Source organism: Diabrotica virgifera, chromosome 1 (assembly GCF_917563875.1).
Source record: "Diabrotica virgifera virgifera chromosome 1, PGI_DIABVI_V3a".
Classification (NCBI taxonomy): Eukaryota; Metazoa; Arthropoda; class Insecta; order Coleoptera; family Chrysomelidae; genus Diabrotica; species Diabrotica virgifera.
The window spans coordinates 243,694,650-243,711,419 of NC_065443.1; the positions used below are offsets into that span (position 1 = coordinate 243,694,650).

Genomic DNA, 16,770 nt, shown 5'->3' on the forward strand with positions numbered 1-16,770 from the left:
TTTCAGTTTATAACTTTAAAGGGCTGTAACTTTTTTATGTGCACATTTTTACTAAGGTAATAGGTTCAATCGAACTATTTTTTATTCCATAATATGTGATTTAATTTATGACCTGTCTTTTTGTTACACCCTGTATATTAAGTTTATGGTAACAGTGAATAAATAGTGCACTTGGAAAATAACTGTAGCATGTAGACCGCTATTTTTTGTTGCGAATCTGGCTACGATTCATTTTTATTTTTAATTTATGAATTAAGTAATTTAAGTAATTACCCCCTCCGTGGCTCAGTGGTAAGAGCGCCTGCCTTTGGATCGAAAAAATCCGAAAGGTTTTGGGTTCGAATCTCGCCAGGGTCAGAAATTTTTCATTTATTATAAATTAATAAATGAATATAGTTTCTGTCCTTGTGGGATGATCGGTACTCACCGGAGGGACCGCAGACGTTCGGATACAATTAGCGTCTCTTTGCAAAGACAATGACGTCGACTTTGCAAAGTAACAAGACACTTACTCAACACACACACTACACATGACACTAGGTACCTAACTGTTCAAAATTACCGTAGCTACCATGCCAATGGTCGTTAGTTGTCGAGGCATTAGCTAAATAAAAAAAAAATAAGTAATTTTAAAAATTAATTAGCTCAATATTAAAACTATATTTGGTTAGTGTCTGAAATTTGACTGAACATAATGTTAATTATTTACTAATTATTTTATATTAATTTCACAATATTTAAACTTATTTACTTTAAACTGTAATTGGATTGTTTCGACATATATTATAATTATTAAAATATGTAAAATGTAAAAGGTGACAAATTTGTTTATATATCTACTCTGAAAAAAAAAAACCAAAAAGAAGTAAAAAAGTCGCCTATCCGTTGTTAATTATTAGAATATTAATCAATTAAAGAATGATTTCATCATCATAAGTGGCCATTCCTAGCAACTTCCCTCCATCTTCTAACCACCAGAATCTCTGGTGGTCTCTTCCACATCATCAATCCATCTTCTTCGTGGTCATCCTCTACTTCTTGTGTCCTCTGGTTTTGAAAAAGTTAATTCCTTAGTGTATTCGTGATCTGGCATTCTAGCAATGTGTCCAGCCCATCTAAGTCTCTACACTTTACGATCTGGATCGGTGTATAATCGGTGAAATACAGTTCAAAGTTGTATCTTCGACGCCATAGCCCATTTTCATTTACGGCCCCAAAAATTTTTCTAAGAATTTTTCTCTAAAAATACCAAGAAGTCTTTCATCATTTTGAGATAAGGTCCACGTTTCAGCCCCATATATCCAAACCGGTCTTATTGGTCTGGTATATATTGAGCTTTACCGCACGTAATAATTTATTCACAGCAATAAAAAAGCAGACATATGAAGACATATCCTAAGAAGAACAAGGCTTGTAAAAGAGACTACCATAGAATACTACTACTACTCTACTACCTTTATTTATCTAGGAGGAAACAGAAGCAAAACTGGAAATTGATAAAAAAATTTAAACAGAAAATAATACGAATGTAAATTTACAGTATAAAGCCTAAAGACTAAAAATTATTTCAAAGAAGTTTTAGTACCTAGAGAATTGAGTAGAATTTCAAGAACGTGAAAACCTCTTGCATTTTTATCATATTTATTTCAACTTAATGCTGTTAACAAAATTGCGTTAATTCTCTGATCTCCATTCTATCCAAAATTATTTCGTGTTCATTTGCTCTGTTTACTCTCATTCGGTTTTTAATATTTTTGTTTATTATACTTTGTATTTACACGCTTTTTAAATGGAGGTAAGACATGCACTTACCGGTCTATGGCCAAATTAACAAATCCACCACACGAATCTGAAACAAAAAAGTTAATTTATTATCGTATAGTATAGGTATTCAGAAAGAAACAGTACACCAGAACTACGAATCAATGTTCTTAGCACAGACATATAATATATACAGAGGGTTCCAAAGAAAATTTGACCACGCCCCCAGTAACTCAGAAACCAAGAGTTTCTTCAGAATTAAAAAAAATGTCAATTTTTATCGAAAGGGGGATGAGTTTTCATGCAAAATTCGTCCCCCTTTCTCTGCCCCGCATCAACCCTCAGTTTTTTTTTTTAAAGCAAGTGTGGTCGAGTGGCACATCGTTAGAAAGGTAGTTTTTTATGTACAGAACCCTGTATTTTTTTTGAAGTTATACTTCTTTAGGCGCGATTGAGGGTGTATATTTATTATTAATCTGCGCGCATGCGCACACCGACAGTATGGTATTAGTCATTATACGGGCTCTGATTGGGTGTTGAAATGATCTGTCAATAATAATTGTTCAATACGTAGGTAAACAAATGTTGTATAATATATTAGTTTTATTGTTGTGAGGACAGAAACAAAAAAGTTTATAATTGTAGTGACTTTTTAAATAGTCTTTAAAAGCAACAGGTACGTAATAATAATTGTAAATATTTTAGTATCGTAATAAAAAATTACATAAACTATTTGGAAAATTTAAATAACCTACCTAGTATGTATGTAAAATAAACCTACCTGACCAACAAAATTTCTAAAAATATTCATCTAATATTGTTTTCTTGCTCTGTTTTGTTGTGTTGTAATATTTGAATTCCGTAGACATCAAACTAATGTGGTTAAATTCGGAACTGTCAAGTTGTTCAGTTGCTCTATCTTCCAGTAAGATGCATATTATGTCCCCCGTAGCCGATATCTAAAGGTGCTGGAATTTAAACACAATGTACGTGGGTTCAATCCCCCACTTACTTTTCCCCCACCCACGGTACCCGTGGGTACAAACTTTTATTTTTTCATTTTCTTTTATATATTTTATGATTGTAAGAATATTATTATATAATTTTTTTAAGAAAATACCTATTTAATTAAAATTTTTCCAACAATTATTGTTCAGAAATCATTTGTGGCATTTTTCAATGTGTTTGTGTGTGTTTTATTCTGTTATAAGTATAACTTCTTACGTGCGTACAAATTACACACACATTCTTTTTTTAATTTGCGAAATAACTTTAAAGGTAATCTTGGATTTAACTAATTTATAACAGATTTGTTAAGTCCAAAATTACCTTCGAACTTATTAAGCAAATTAAAAAAAATAGAGCGTCGTTTAGAGGAAAAATAACCTTTCAAATGATGTGCCACTCGACCACACTTGCTATTTAAAAAAAAGTGGGGTCGATGCGGGGCAGTAGGGGGTTATATTTGAGTGCATGAATTTGGCATGAAAATTCGTCCCTCTTACATTAAAAATTGACGTATTTTTTATTTTGAAGAAGCTGTTGGTTTCTGAGTTTCTGGGGGGTCAAATTTTCGTTGGAACAGACTGTATGTATACATTGTATACATCAATGAAAAATATAATCAGAAAATAAAAAAATAATGACAAATTCGCGGCAGCTTTATCAATTTGATACTAATTTAATACCCCTCTGTGGCTCAGTGGTAAGAGCGCCTACCTTTGGATCGAAAGGTCCGAATAGTCGTGGGTTCGAATCTCACCAGGGTCAGAAATTTTTCGTTTATTATAAATTAATAAATGAAAATAGTTTCTGTCCTTGTGGGATCGATACTCACCGGAGGGACTGCAGACATTCGGATACAATTAGCGTCTCTTTGCAAAGACAATGACGTCGACTTTGCAAAGTAACAAGACACTTACTCAACACACACATTACATATTACTCCCCTGAGTTAGTGATAAGTTATAGTCTAAAAAATCATTATGAAATTGACTGGCCAGTTGGTTGTGAAACCAGTGCCAATAAAACACAAAACACACATACTAATTTCGACTTTTAGAGTATCTTTTTTTGTTTAATATTTTAATCCTTTTATATTTCATGGTTTCCTATTTTAATTCATGAACTATTTCAAAAAGTTGAATATTTAGCTGGATAGTTCAAACAAAACACATCAAACCACTCAACGTACCATTACACGTACTAAAAAAAACTACTGCTCAGAATTAAATTAAAGACCCTTCAATAGATGCATAATTCTCAAAACACAAGAAACGTGAAATTAGAGAGACAAAACCAAATATTATTAGTTTTTTCAGGATTCAAAAAAAAATGATTGCATTTAGAAAGAATTCGACGGAAATTTTGCGCCTACGCTCTCAAACAGGATTAAAGTATTATACATTTTTGAAATCAGTATTTTAAGAGCTTGTAAATGAGGTGTCACATGATGTACTTTCTCATTTAAAAAAATCAAACTTATGGCTGTCACCTGAAGAGGGATCGCGTAAAGTTCGAAACTTTGATGCTATAATATACTATGGTTAGTTTAAAAATCGACCTAATCGAGCGTTTTGCTTATACATATTCTTAATATAAACAAGTTAACAGGGGGGGGGGGAACACTTATTCCGCCGCACTGTATAATAAGGAGAAATAATTTTTGAACTGTCTTCATACTTTCGATTAATCGTACGAAAACAAACAAATTAACATGAACGGAGGGTTAGTTTTACGCTCTGCCTCCTACCCACTTCCTCACTAACGCTGTTTGGAAGCTGGAATTGCAGGAAATTGGAGGACAGGACGTGTCAGGACAAGGTTACTTGCAAGTGTAATCATAGCTCTCGTAGGACACCAAACCAAACGTAGAGCAGACGTGCCCGTAAATGTTGAGACTATTTTCCTGCTAAGGATCAAATGACGAGAGGTACACGGTTAAAATGTCACGGAGATGAAATTTTTCATGTAAATTGCTATGTGTGATATTACTGTAAATTGAGGTTCACTACGAAAATGTAGTTTTTGTGGTAAGTAAAGTGCAACGAATAAATTTAAGACTTTGCTACATTATTATGTAACATAAAACACCGGTTTCTTGCAAAACCAGTTTAATGTTTATAGTAAAGGGTGATTCATTTAGAGGTACTTTATTCAAAAAGAAAAAACAATGAAAATAATAACTAATTTTATTTGAATATCTTTATTGTGATACCAAAGGACCATTCGTTACAATTAATTCTAAAAGATAATTTCTGTCAAATGCTGACCGTGGTTAAGATGGTCCATTCTAAAGTTCCAATCTTGTCCAGCATTATCAAATGTACAGTGTTGTATGTTTTACTATGGATTATATATGTCTCTACGGATTAGGCTGGTCATCCATTGGAAGCGTAGTCGCGCAACTCGCAGGTAGCGCGTATACACCCTTATACAAGCAACTAATCCTAAAAAACGAAATGTAACTAAACAACGTCCATTGCAAACTACCTTGAGCAACCGGGCTCGACCGACCACAAGCGACTGACGCTGACGACCGATCACCCTTGAATGGGGTTAGTCGCTTGTAATCGCATGTGATGCTACAACTGGTTTGCGTTTATCTGTGCAGGTATTGTGTTAATTTTTGATATAGAACTTGATAACAAAAAATTTATTAGCGCTGTTCGTGCGCGAAGTAAAGGAAAAGTGAAATGGACTGCGCGATGTATTTAGAAGAGAATATAAAAATGTTCATAAATCAGGAGATAGGTAAAGCACCGGAGGAAGAGGAAAAAATGTTCCAGGATACCGCAAATTGAATGCAAGGCATACATTTCAGCAGGTTCTTATTGATGAAGAAAAGTTACTCAACAGATCCTCGGATGACCCAATTCTCTACACAACAACACCAGCACTGTCGCGTTGGATCAGCAAAACAAGTGGAACCTCATGGACAATTGAAACGTCCAACTCTGGTTTGGCACAATATTTCGGAAACTAATTGATGGATTCGACCGTTACTTGATGGAAGTTCATTTTATCTAATAATAAAACACTGAAAACGTTTGTTTTCTATAATTCCACAAAATTTATTACAACTAAGTGACTACAGCTGTTTCGGCAGAGTGCCTTTCTCAAGTGATATAGTTTACAATGTGTTTGCCTTTTTAAGTCTTTAACTGAAGAGGTTGAGGTGTGGGGAGCTGTTTTTCTCGAGCTGGCCATTCAGAATTATATTTTCAGAAAAATACAGATATAATTCTGAATGACCAACTCGAGAAAAACAGCTCCCCACTCCTCAACCTCTTCAGTTAAAGACTTAAAAAGGCAAACACATTGTAAACTATATCACTTGAGAAATGCACTCTGCCGAAACAGCTGTAGTCACTTAGTTGTAATAAATTTTGTGGAAGTATAGAAAACAAACGTTTTCAGTGTTTTATTGTTAGATTTTGGAAACTTTTCAGATACCCAGAACTGTGTTATGTAGAATACCAATTAGGCGCAATAAACATTAAAAAAAATTTTGCATGTCCTCTGTACTTTTGAGTGGGTACTTTTTTTATTTCCTTTTCATGATGGGTTGCTTTTGTTACTTTTGACTCATCCGATAACAATTAAAGTATTTTTGCGGATTATTTTCCAAATCGTCATGAAGAAGATAGAATTCTCTCAGTAAATTTCATTCTACTAAGTATGTACATATTTAATTTATACAACACAAACGTCTTTCCTCATCACGACGAGCTTGCAAACGCCTTATTATGTAAGGTTGCTCCAAAAGGTAAATATTTTTAAATTCATTTTACCCGCTATTCACAAAGCACACTTTCAATGATGACAGTCGCCAACTCAGACGTATAGAGTCACCTGCAGAGGATGATACCAGTCGCTCAGTCTCATGATCGCACATACAGACGTATACGTGCTACCCACAAATCGCGCGACTACTCTTCCAATGGACGACCAGCCTTATATTTCTAAAATATTGAAGTTTTCTTACTTTACCAGTATGTCATCGCTTTTCGTTTATTTTGCTCATAACTTCTCCATTGGTCACTTTAGCTGTCCAAGATGTTCTTCTTCTTCTTCTTTAAGTACCGTGCCCAAATTTTTAGGCGTGGGTAGCTTCCATAACAATTTGCCGATATCGTTCTCGATCTTGTGAGGTATGTAACAATTGATCTGCTGATAAGCCAGTCCATTGACGAAGGTTTCGGAGCCATGAATATTTCTTTCGACCAATTCCTCTTTTTCCGTCGATCTTTCCATTGAGTATTAACTGCAGCATCCTGTATCTGCTACCTCTCATTATATGCCCCAGATATTCAAGTTTTCTCTTTTTTATCATCTTCAGTCACCTTCGCCTTGACCTACTCTGTTTGATGTTCTATATGACCATAATAAAAAACTTTTAATTTATTCAGGCGAAGTTTCTTGAGAGTTCATAACTATTCACCATACATAACAGAACTGAAAAGACATTACGCCACAGTATTCGTTCTCTTAATTTCAGGCTTAGCTTTCTAGCTTTGTAGCTTTGTAGCTTTCTGCTACATAATATTTATTTTGTGTGTTTGAATGCGCTTCTTGCTTTTCGATCCTTATCCTTATTTAATGAGTTTTCTTGATATTCACTCAAAAACCGAATTCCTCACTTGTTACACTAACCTTATTGTTGGAGAAATAAATTCCCAACATTAATATTTAGTAAAACTATATTTTGTTTCAATATTTTATTTAGTGGTTTGCGCCTTGTGTACACTTCACAAAGATGTTTCTATGTTTTTATGTTCTATAATTCAAAGTGTACACAAAGGCGCAATATTCAAAAAAAAAGTTCGTTGCCAAGGTGTTGTTATATAGAATAATAAGATAATAAAAAACGGGAAAGTAGGGCGTGTGTCCGATCCCACACAAAAATTACTTTAATACCAAAAGTTTGTGTTATTGTAATAAAATATTAGTTGTGAAAAGTGTCTTTAGTTATTCCTAGCTTCAGAAGTGTAAAACCAGTGTAAAATTATTTCCTTGGTGTTGCAAAAATCCAACATCAAGTTTGATCCAGTCGAGCCGGAAATAAAAAGAAGCTAGGAATTACTCAATTTCCAGAAGGTAAGAAACACACCTAATAAAAAAAAAGAAGAAATTATTGAACAAAAAAAAATTATTAGAAAAGAAATTACAAAAAAGAAAAATCATTAAAAAATTAATTTTGTAAAACGTCAAGCTCATACAATAGCGCCATCTATGTAAAAGAGGGCGAACGACCGACGTCGAATGGTTATCAAGCGATCGAGAGAAATAATCGATGTTTTATGAAATCGATCATATATGAAGTGACAGAAAACTGACATTGACAGTGAATACAAAATTAAATAAATTGACTGTTTGTGTTTTGGTTTGTAAATAATCGTCAACATTTTTGTTATTTTGATATTTAAAATAGTTTTTTTTACCTTTTAAGTTTTAGGTAGATTCATATAAAAAAAAAATGCCCGCTAAAAAGGATATTGAAATGCTAAAAACTAAAAAATCTCAAGAAATTCAGTCTATTGAAACTATTACAAGGTTTGTTGAAAAACATTTGGACAAAGAAATTTCTGAATTAATAATTAATCAATTACAAACTAGGAAAGACTTACTAATAGAAAATTTTAATAAACTTCAAGATCTTCATTGTGAAATTTTATGTTGTGAACAGGGGTATGCAGATTCCATTGATAATATTAGAGAGGAATACTTTGACACATTAGCTAAAATTAATAGTCAACTCTCAAAAACAGTAATACAGAGCGTAAGTACTAATCCACAAGATGTAAATAATTCTTTTTATTCTTCAAATATTCCACGAATAGAAATTCCTTGTTATGACGGCAAAGATTTAACAAGTTATAGACCTTTTATAGATTTATTTCTAGCTGTTTTTGATAGAAATAAGTCACTGCAAAATGTTGAAAAACTTTTTCATTTAAAGAATCATTTGGAAGGAGAGGCAAGAAGCCTAATAAATGATCTACTTTTAACAAATGACTCTTATAATGATGCATTGAGAATGTTAGATAACCGTTATAACAATGAAACAATATTAATAAATTCTCACATTTATTCACTACTTGACATTCCCTCCATTCAAAAAGGAACTTCCACCGCCTTACGTGAGTTCATTAGTAAAGTGAGACAGCAGTTAGGTGCACTAAAAAACTTAAAGCAACCCGTAGAAAGTTGGGATATGATCCTTATTTGCATTTTAACTAAAAAACTAGATCACTATACTAATAGATCATTTCAAATTGATAGGGACAACTCAAAATTGCCAAATTTAAAAGATTTCTTATCTTATATTGAAAATAGGGCTACAGCTTTAGAAACTGTAACCACTCCAGATAAAAAATGTAGCACTAACAAAGAAAGGTATCAAAAAACTCACTTGGCTACAAGTAAAGTCAAATTAGAAACCAGGTGTAGCTTTTGTTCATCCTCAGGCCATAAAATTTATAATTGTTCCAGTTTCAAATCTGTTTCAGTAAATGATAGAGTGTCTTTTATAGACAGTCATAAGGCTTGTCGAATTTGTTTGAATAATCATCCTGGTAGGTGTAAAATGAGTTTCAGGTGTTCAGTTTGTCGAAAAGAACATAATTCTCTTCTGCATGTGGACAGACAAACTCCATTAGACAGCACTGGACAGGGTAACAGTGGTAATGCAGACGATAGGGTGACTACATTTGGTTCAATAAATGAAAACATTAATAATGTTCTGTTACCAACAGTGAAGGTAAAAATTAGAACAAAAAGGGGTGATTATATCACTGCCAGAGGTCTCCTGGATACAGGATCTCAAATATCATTAGTAACAAGTAGATTGGTAAGTAAATTAAACTTAAAAACATTTAATAATAATGTCAATATCTTAGGTAATTCTGAGAATATTACCAATGTGCAAAAGGCTGTAAATTTAAAAATTGAGTCATGTGTGTTTGATTATAGCACAAATATAAAATGTTCTGTGGTTGATAAAATTACTAGTGATATACCACAAACAAATTTCAATGTTTCAAATTTAAATATTCCTAAAAATATTAAATTGTCTGATGATGACTTCAATAAATCTGGCACAATTGATATATTGTTTGGGGCAAATATTTCATTTCATATTTTGCTCTCCGATAAAATACAAGTAGACCAGATTATATTACAAAATACTCTATTTGGGTTCATAGTTAGTGGTTCTGCTCCATCACTACAAATTTGTAATTTTTCTGCTTTTCATTTAAGCATGAAAAATAATTTAGAAAATATTGTTTCTCAATTTTGGGAAACCGAGAAGGTTCCAGAAATTTTTCCGGAATATTCGACAGAGCAGGAAGCTTGTGAGATTAATTTTGAAAATTCTTTGCAAGTAATAAATAATAAATACCAAGTTAAATTACCATTAAAACAAAATCTACCTGATTTGGATTTAGGAGATTCATTTTCTGTAGCATTAAAACGCTTTGAAAATCTAGAAAAAAGATTTAAAGTCAATCCTGAGCTGTACTCTCAATACAAAAGTTTTATTGATGAATATTTAGCTCTAAAGCATGCAAAAATAGTAAGTCTTAGTACATATGACTTAAATAGTGGTTCTTTATACTTCATGGCTCACCATCCAGTGATACGTGAAGACAAAAAAACAACAAAATTAAGAGTAGTCTTTGATGGCAGCATGAAATCAAAAAAGAAAAAATGCATCAATGATTATCTCTATAATGGTGCTGTAGTTCAAAATGAGCTCTCCGATATTCTTGTTCTTTTTAGAAAATATAATTACGTCCTTTTGACAGATATTACACAAATGTATAGAATGGTTTTGGTACATCCAGACCATTGCCAGTTACAAAATATTTTGTGGCGAGAGAAAAATGGCAGTTTACAATGTATTCAACTTCAAACTGTAACATATGGTTTAAGAAGTTCTTCCTTTTTAGCTACCAGATGTTTGGTAGAATTAGCCCGAACTGAAGGTAAACGCTATCCTTTGGCTTCTAAAGCTCTTCTTAATAACACCTACGTTGATGATATTTTGTGTGGGTGTGACACAATCGAAGAAACGATAAAACTAAAAAATGAACTTATCTCGCTGCTCAAATTAAGGTCCTTCGAGTTGCACAAATGGTGCTCAAATAATTTACAAATTTTAAATGATATTCCTAAAAATAAACAAAATTTTGATGAAATTAACATCAGCAAAAACGATTTAACGGTAAAGACTCTGGGATTGACTTATGATACAAAAACAGATAATTTTAAATTTAGTTGTCCAAAAGTTGATATAAATGAATGTGTAACTAAAAGACAGATTCTCAGTTTTGTTTCCAAATTTTATGATCCTTTGGGATTAGTGGGCCCAGTTTTAGTAGCTGCTAAGGTAATTATGCAAAAACTTTGGTTAAGTAAGGTCAAATGGGATGCTATAATTTCCAGTGAGTTACTTGACACTTGGAAAAATTTTGTTGAAAGCTTAATGAGCATGCCCACAGTGACTGTCCAAAGAAATTTAAACTTTACTGGTGCTCTTCATATTGAAATAGTTGGCTTTTGTGACTCCTCCTTGATTGCATATGGAGCTGTTATTTATGCGAGGACTATTTTTGAAAATAAAGTACATGTAAATTTGATTTGTTCCAAATCTAGGATTGTTCCTATAAACAAAAAAGCTAACTATGCCAAGACTTGAACTGAACAGTGCTTTGTTGCTTTCAAAACTATCTCACAAGGTTTTTGAACTGTTAAAAGATAAAGTCAGTAAGGTATTTTTATATTCAGATTCAAACATTGTCTTAGCTTGGATAAAATCCGAACCTTTGAAATTGAATCCCTATGTTGCCAATAGAATTATTAAAATTCAAGAAATGACATCCGAATTTAAATGGTTGTATATAAACACTAAGGAAAATCCAGCAGATTGTCTTTCTCGTGGACTTGAACCTCATGAAATTAATTCAAACAATCTTTGGTTTAATGGTCCTGAAATTCTTTCAAATATTGAATTCTTGCACTTTGAAATTCCATTTTCTACTCCAGACCATTTGCCTGAATATAAAGTTGTCACTTTAGCTAAGGTCAAACCAGAATCTTTCTTCATAAAATTCTCTAGCTTAACAAAACTTCAAAAAATAGTGGCTTATTGCCTACGATTTGTAAATAATATAAAAAATAAAAATAAAAAGATTACTGGAAGTTTAACAGTTGTAGAACTAGAAAATAGCCTTAAAACCATTATTAAGTATGAACAAAGTTTTCATTTTTCTGAGGAAATAAAATGTCTAACCAACAACACAGCAATTAAGTCTAATTTAAATTCTTTATATCCTTTCTTGGACTCTCAGGGACTGTTAAGAGTTGGTGGTAGACTGGAGAACTCAGATATTTCTTTTAATAAAAAACATCCTTTGATCGTTCCCAAAAACAATCATATCACTGATCTTTTGATTCACAGAGAGCACTTAAGACTTTTACATGCAGGTCCGAAACAAGTTTTAAGTTCATTAAATCAAAATTTTTGGATTATTAGTGCCACTAAAGAAATTAAAAGGATTTTGCACAAATGCGTAACCTGTTTTAAATGTAAGGCCAAGTGCAGTGAACAGTTAATGGGATCTCTTCCTGAACAAAGGGTACGTTCATCGAGGGTCTTTCAGAATGTTGGTATAGACTTCTGTGGTCCCTTCCAAATTAAACAGTCACGGATTAGAAAGTCTATAACGACAAAGGCATATATAGCATTGTTTGTTTGCTTTTCTGTGAAGGCAATTCATATGGAGTTACTCTCTGATCTAACAACAGATACTTTTTTAGCTTCATTAAAAAGATTCATTTCTAGAAGGGGTAAACCATCCAAGATCTTTTGTGACAATGGTGCCACATTCAAGGGAGCAAATAATCAACTTCAAAAACTTCTAAACGAAAACATTAAGTTAAACAACTTTTGCCTTGATGATAAAATTGAATTTTGCTTCATCCCAAGTTATTCTCCAGTATTTGGGGGTCTATGGGAGGCCGGGGTGAAGAGTGCTAAATATCATATAAAAAGGGTGATGGGAAATAATATTTTAACATATGAGGAGTTTAATACTTTGATTACTCAAGTTGAAGGAATATTAAATTCAAGGCCTCTTATGGCAATTAATAATGATTCCTCTGACTTAGAATATTTGACCCCAGGTCATTTTCTAATAGGTGCTCCTTTGACAACTTTCCCTGAAACTAATTTAACTGAGATTCCTGAAAGTAGATTAAAATTTTGGAGGTTGTGTGTTCAAATGCAGCAGCATTTTTGGCAAAGGTGGTACCAAGATTATCTAACACAACTTCAAAACAGACCTAAATGGAGAAAATCGTTGCCAAATTTACAAGAAGGCATGCTTGTGCTTGTAAAGGAGGACAATGTTTCTTCTTTTGGGTGGCCTATAGCAAGGATTAATAAAGTTATTCCTGGTAAAGACGGAAAGGTAAGAGTGGTGGAAGTAAAAACTAAAAAGGGAACATACTTACGTTCTGTCACAAAAATTCCTGTTCTTCCAATTAACGATGAACAAATTTAAATTATTTTTTTTTTTTTTTCAATTTATAATAATAAATAAAATTTAACTTTATAACTATTTCTATTTAAATTTAAAACTTTGTAAAAGTTTTATACTTATATAAGCAATAAATTCTTTAAAAAATGTGTAAAAAAAAGGGGTGGAATATATTGTTTTGGTATCAAAACCAAGGCCCCCCAGCATGTTGGAGAAATAAATTCCCAACATTAATATTTAGTAAAACTATATTTTGTTTCAATATTTTATTTAGTGGTTGGCGCCTTGTGTACACTTCACAAAGATGTTTCTATGTTTTTATGTTCTATAATTCAAAGTGTACACAAAGGCGCAATATTCAAAAAAAAAGTTCGTTGCCAAGGTGTTGTTATATAGAATAATAAGATAATAAAAAACGGGAAAGTAGGGCGTGTGTCCGATCCCACACAAAAATTACTTTAATACCAAAAGTTTGTGTTATTGTAATAAAATATTAGTTGTGAAAAGTGTCTTTAGTTATTCCTAGCTTCAGAAGTGTAAAACCAGTGTAAAATTATTTCCTTGGTGTTGCAAAAATCCAACACTTATCTAAAACTCCACTAAGATAAGTGATGTTCTCTGCTATCAGTGTTATGTCATCAGCCTATCTCATATAGCCGTTTCGTCTAAAAGTGATTTTCTGAATATATTTTCGGAGCATACATTAAACAAGATTGATAATAAAGCACATCCCTGCCTAACATTCCTTCTAAGTGTAATTTTTTTACATCCTGATTTACATTTAAGCATCTCTGCGTTAGCATGTTAAAGGCAAACAAAACTTCTTTTATTCCTAAGCTTTTTCTAAAGATTAGTCGTAATTACGTCATAACATTACTAGATTTTTATGTGAAACCCTAGCTGCATTGCTTTTCTGTTCTTTGTTAACTTTAGAGCTTGTAGAAGATGTTATTTGACTGTCCTTAAATCCGAAGTTACCCACCCTTTATGTTTAACCAGCCGTTTTTCTTTAACTATAATTTGAGGCGCTCAGAGCAATAATGGCCTAACCCACAATACAAAATTTTACCAAAACGCTTTTATTACATTAAAGTTATCCCTTATTTGAGTATTTTCAGATGCAGAGTAGCTCAAGCACAAGAGCCACAAATCACTAATCATCGATTGACTTGTTCAAGAACAGATGCAAGTCTGCGTCTTTTGTGAGCAGCAGTAATTAATGGCTGTCAAACACTGTTCTCTTAAGCTTCGTCAAATAGTAGAAATGTTGATTACAGGTCCTTGGGCTTGCTTAACATACCTTTGGAGCATTCTAGCAGTTTGCGTCGGGTTTCGTAATGCCGCAATAGTGAGAAAGCGATCTTCTCTGACTTTTGTCCTCCTTTTGGCGCCCGTATTGGGTCGCTGGGTGTCAAGAAATCGTTGGTAAGTTCTGTGCACATTTGAACGGCTAACATTCAATTGTCTTGCCACATCCCTTTAGCTTGCTCCAGTTTCCCGCAATGTAACAATCTGAAAAGGCTTCTGATATTTTTACACGGTTATTAAGTAGAACACTACAATAGTTCAACCATAATTTTCGCGCAGATTCGTTTATTTGTAAATGATGAGATCTGAGAATTTTATGATTTAACAGGTTTTGAGAATGTATTTATTCTTTTTACAGGTGCAGTCTAGCGTCTCAGAACACGTGATAATTCATTAAATATATAGTCCGTCTAGAAAGTATCCGGAAAAAAGAAAGCAGAATTATAATTTTACGGTATTTATTTCTATCACTTGAAATGTAAAATGTCAAGAAATAATTCATCTCATTTACTTATACAACCTCCATTTAAATCTAAACACTTAACTAAACGTCCAGGTACACCCGAAACTAAGTCAAAGCCATAATTTTCGGTAATGGTGTTCCAGGCCTGTAAAACTGACCGAATCAAACCTTCTTTATCTCGTGGCGCTGCTCGTTCCACTTCAATCTTTATCAGTCCCCATATGTTTTCAATGGGGCTAAGATCTGGAGATGCTGCTGGCCACGGAATTGTTGCCAAATCGTGTTCTTGCATCCCAGATTGAGTATAATCAGAAGTATGGCCTCTTGCATTATCTTGCTGAAAACGCCACCCCTCTGGATACAAAACATTAGCTGTTTCAAGAAGAAAACCATTTAGGATGTCACAATATTTCGCACTATCAACAGCAGGGCCGTGCGGTGCTATGATGCGGTGAGGCGGTCGCATCAGGCGGCATCACAAGGGGGCGGCATAATTAGTAAAATGAAAATACATCAAAATAATAATAGGAATAAGAAAGGGCAAAATAGAATATTTGAAAAATATCCGATGGTGTGTGTCACTCGAGTTTAAGGCTAAGGCCAGACAAGCGATAATTTACGTCGCCGTAAGAGCAGTAAAATGAAGCGCGAGAAATGGGTCCTAAAGCGAAAGGCTCCACGGGCGAGAAATTGACGCTAGCAGTAGCCGTAAAACGAACTTAAGGTTCCACGGAACGAAATAGGAATAGCCGAACTGAACCGACTACGCACAAGTCCTGTAGTCGGTACAGTTCGGCTATTCCTATTCCGTTCCGCGGAACCTTAAGTTAGTTTTACGGCTACTGCTAGCGTCAATTTCTCGCCCGTGGAGCCGTTCGCTAACCTATGTTGCTGCGCGATATTTTACAGCTCGTCTGGCCATCCACTACTCTAAGAGTGGCCAATTTTCGCGCTTCATTTTACTGCTCTTACGGCGCCGTAAATTATCTCTTGTCTGACCTTAGGCTAAAGAATGGCACATGCCACTCCGTAAACTTAGTTTTAAAAAGCGAGCACCACACACTCGCGAAGTTACTTCGGGAAAGTTGACCGAAGTACCGTCACTACACACTCGTTCAACTTCGCGAGGAACACATTCACGCGGTGCGATACCTACTTCGATCCCTTTGACTCGGTCCAAAAACCGCCAGAGAATGGAAGTAGGCCGAAGCGAAGAGATTTCGCATAAAGTGCCTACCTACACTCTCGTCCTTGTTGAACTTCGATCGACTTCGTGAGTAGTATAGTGAGCGTGTAAAAGTGAAATCGCCTTCTTCTACAGAAACAATAACCTTTTTTGTATTATACAAGAGCTCTACATTTTTTTTCTGGTTCTACAAAGCGTTGGGAAGCTCTGAAAAAACATGTTTCACAACTAACTTTAAAACCGTTAAGCGACACTAGTAGATGGTCAAGTCGAATAGATGCATTGAAACCTTTAAGATTTCAATTTTGTGAAATATATGATGCCGTATTCGAAATAATAGAAGAAGTCAATAAAGATACAGAAACTAAAGTCAAAGCACGAGGATTAGCAAAAAATGTTAAAAATTATAAATTTATATGCGGTGTGTAGTTCTTTAGAATGATATTTTATTTCATATAAATTCGGTCTCAGTCTCGAAGTCGAAGATGTTGCAACATGTAACTATA

At 33.7% G+C, this 16,770-nt stretch overlaps 1 protein-coding gene across 6 annotated transcripts in view; it reads right to left on the reverse strand.

Annotated features, from left to right (window-relative positions):
- LOC126883113 (Ig-like and fibronectin type-III domain-containing protein 2) overlaps positions 1–16,770 on the reverse strand; it is a 1,605,319-nt gene that overhangs the window by 783,037 nt on the left and 805,512 nt on the right. For all 6 annotated transcript variants that reach the window (XM_050648382.1, XM_050648360.1, XM_050648367.1 and 3 more), the window contains one exon: positions 1,813–1,849. The gene's annotated coding sequence lies outside the window, so the exon portion shown is untranslated. The remainder of the gene's footprint in view (positions 1–1,812; positions 1,850–16,770) is intronic.